The following is a 3,823-nucleotide window of genomic DNA, read 5'->3' on the forward strand; positions in this document are numbered from 1 at the left end:
CCTGGCGAGTTTCCGCTGATAACGGGCACAAGATGAGAGAAACCTAGCTGACCTAGCTGCGTCGCCACAATGACAATGTAAGCAAAAGTCTTCCCTTATCAAAAAAAAATGACAAAAGAGCATTCCACTAATTGGATCGGTGACTGTCCACCTTTCGCGCAGCCAGAGACCAAATCTGAAGCGGCCGCTTACATTGAAGATGATGGTGGCGCCACCTCGCGGGTGAGATATAAACTGCGACACTGAACGGCACCCAGTCAGCCCACTAGCCAATATTCTAGAGCCCTTTAGCAGGGCTAGTTCAGGCAGATCCTGCACCGTGTTGGGAGGTAGTGCCGGTCGTGCACAAGCGCAACAGCCATGGCAGCAGACGACGGCAGCATTTGCGTTGCCATAGGCGGCGCGTCGACGAAACTGACGCCGATCGTCAATGAAGATGGAAGCCGTGTTTGGCAAGAGAACGGCTATGCGTGCAGGACAGAAGGTATGTTTGGGCACAGCTCCACGTTGCATGAAACACGTGGGTGCACTAAGCGTTTTGTTTGTAACGTCATACCCGCAAGAAATATTTCGCTGTAGTCAGCGCGCTAATCGCATTATTAAATGCCGCGAGCTAATTTCTGTATGACAGCTTACCTTTCCTTGGCACACGACTATCTGTAATAAACTGATACCTGTTTGTGTGTATTAGCACTGATACTCTCTTTGATACACTCTTTGTGTGTTTTAGACGTCTTTGTGTGTGTTAGCGGGGTGCAATATCGGTGCGTAGGTTAGCGTTTAAAGGTAAATTTTTACACTTTTATTGATTCCACATTGCCCTCAATGGTATTCTAGGGTACGGTACGCTTGCGTCTAAACAGTTGCGTTTACGTTGATGGGATATACTGTGCTTGACAAAAACCAAAATTGTCAGCTTTGTACATCCGGCGGACTAGATTATTATGTGGCACTGAGTAATTTTCTACTTCTTTACCAGACGGGACAGTGATGTCCGTAGTGTTTGCGGACCAGCAGCCGCCTACCGGCATCCAGTCGCCAGCAGCAGCCGAAGCAGCGGCACAGGATGAGGCACCTGCAGAAGTGGCCCGGGCCGTGACGGATACTGACAGCAGCGAACTGTGGTCGGAAAGCAGGACACGGTTCCTGATTTCAGATTATAAGGAGAAGAAGGCCCTTCTTGGGAAAAAAGGGGGCTTCCGGTAAGCTTTTTGTTAGAGGTCTTTGTGGGGTTCTATCATGTTTGGGCAAGCTACTGAGTGGTTAGACAAGCTTACCGACCATAATTTGAGTGGTTTCCCTCCTTCACTTCTAGGTTATACAATACATATATATAGCTAACTAGCTAGCTGTTGATATGCATGTTTGTATGTATGTATACAGGTTGGGATGCCTGCCGTCAGTGTGAAGCATGCAGAGAAAGTTCTCGCTTTTACTTGTTTAAAGAAAAAAAAGTTGGAGTTCAGCGTGTCCGTCCTGATCCTGTCTATGTCTGTGTTTGTCTTTTTTAGCGCTGTGAAATTTTCCTTCATATGTATGTTTACTCTCATCATGTTGCCAGCACAGGTAGGTTTGGCTCGTCTGTTTAAATAACTGGTATTAACCTGTTAGTAACATCATGATCATCACAACATGCTGATTTATGTTTTGATGGAGTTTCCTTCACTATGTAATGCCAGTTTGGCCATTGAGAGAATGAAATGTCAGAAACTGTGTTGAACGAGATCATTTTCTTTGCAAGTCCTCACTAGAGGTCATCACACCAGTGAAGGAGCCCATAAATGATCTCAGTGGTCTTTATTGGTCTGCAGACGTTTTGAGAAACCCCTGTTGCTGACTTTCGTTTTGTTAAATGGAAAAATATATCTTTATGCTCTGCATCTTTTCAGGACAAAGAGGACACTGTGGCAAGCCCTTGCCAATGCAATAAACAAGCGGTTTAACTGCAATGTGAGCCCAATTCAGGCTGAAAACAAATGGAAGAGCCTAGAAAGGGCATACAAACGAGCGAAGACAAAGAACAACTCCTCAGGCCATTCGCGTGTTAATTACAGCCATGAAGAGTGAGTACATTTACTGGAGGTCAGAATCTTAGCAAACTGAACAAGAGGTAGAGGAGGGCCTCGGCCTGATAGCCAACATTTCAACAAGTGGACTTGTCTTCTACAAGACAAAGACAAGTCTACATCTTGGAACGTTGTTGGTTAGTAGACCGAGGCTCGCCAAAAACCCCTTGCTCCTTTTGCCTTTTGTGCTGCATCATGCGGTCTTCTGAGCTTCTTGCTACTGTGGATTTACTTGAGCTGCTGCTTATAAACGTTTTGAACATATTGTTTTTAGGGAGCTAGGTGAAGTACTGGAGCGCGAGCATCACATAGCACCCACGTTCCTCGTAGCGCCAGGAAAAGTAATACAAGGTGAAGATTTAAGGTAAGACTGTCTGAGCATAATTGTTGAGCAGTTCCAAAAAGTGTTTTCAACCTAAAATGCTTGTTCCAGTATACCTTCGGACACAGAGGCCAGTTGCGAGAACGAGACAGGGCCCTCGCGACAGCCGCAGGATGACGTACGTCACAAGCGGCGCCGCAAGGACACCTCCATCGACACCCTCCTGAATGTTTTCCAGGAGGCCAAAAAGGATCGGGCCGAGCGCTTCGAAGAAAAAAATGGGTCTGCTGAAGCGGCTTGTAACAGCTGTTGAAGCTAAATCTTCCCAGGCTGAATACATTGCCAAAAACATTGATTGTCATGTTGCTTTCTCACCAGTCACTGATATAAGATGATCAAAACATGCTTTACTACAAGCATAGGTGTTTGGCAGTGGTTCTGAAGCCTTATTTAATGCATGTGCTATCACAATGTGTCTTGCAACACATCCTGCGTCAGCCCCATTTCGGCCTTGTAGTAAATCACACACAGCACCCCAACATGCATTAACCATATATCGACTTCGTCTATTGGGTCAATAACTAATGGCATTAATATTCAGCAACATTCAAATTATGTGCGCCCACACATACAATGGGTACAAGCATCCCCTGGCCTGGCGTTCGGCTTTTCTAGGGTTGTGTGCTTGGGAGAAGCTCCGTAAACCCCGCTGCGCCCTCCCTCCCTGGTGGTCCCAAACCCAGTTTCGAACCTTGCAGCCTGCAAAGATTTCTTTTTTTTTTATAACTGCTGAGGCTCCGGCTCAAAGGGAGCACTGCAGCTGAGGCCTGTGCAAGACAAACAGTAACTACCTTTGCAGGCTGCGAGGTTCGAAACTGGGCTCGGGCCCACCGGGGATGGGAGGCGCAGCGTGGTTTACGGAGCTTCTCCCAAGCACACACCCCTAGAAAAGCCGAGCGCCAGGCTGGGAGACGCTCGTACCCATTTTTACCGGTGGGTGTCCAGTGGTGGGTTTCGAACAGCAATTTATAAGAGTAGTTAGAATAGCTATAAAGGCAATTTTCACCCAAGTGACATGAAAGCAGTGTATCAGCTCTGCAGGTACCAGAAATGGATGTGCTATTTAATACACTGTTCTTTGCTGCTAGCACTAGTGCACAAATGCCCATGACAAAAAAATGTTTGATGTGTACACTCAAATGTTTAGAGCATCCGCACTGATTCTGAGCAATATCTTTTCGCAAGTTCTCGCTGAAGCCTGCCACACCACGGTCACTGAAGATATCGGTGTCTTCATCATTGTCAACTTCTTCTTGCACTGGCAGCTGCCGCAGTTCGCCAAAAAAATCTCTCTTAATGCACAAGTTGTGCAGGACACATGCACCCATGACAGTAAGTACGGACTGTTTGATGCTTGCAGCATCGACAAGATATA

The 3,823-nt window shown here is 46.6% G+C and overlaps 1 pseudogene; it reads left to right on the forward strand.

Moving 5' to 3' along the window:
- Positions 1-360: 360 nt before the first annotated feature.
- LOC146182832 (uncharacterized) lies at positions 361-2,783 on the forward strand (annotated as a pseudogene).
- The last annotated feature ends 1,040 nt before the right edge of the window (positions 2,784-3,823 follow it).

The sequence above is a fragment of the Amblyomma maculatum genome, chromosome 7 (genome assembly GCF_055883805.1).
Source record: "Amblyomma maculatum isolate TAMU_Amacu chromosome 7, ASM5588380v1, whole genome shotgun sequence".
Taxonomy (NCBI): domain Eukaryota; kingdom Metazoa; phylum Arthropoda; class Arachnida; order Ixodida; family Ixodidae; genus Amblyomma; species Amblyomma maculatum.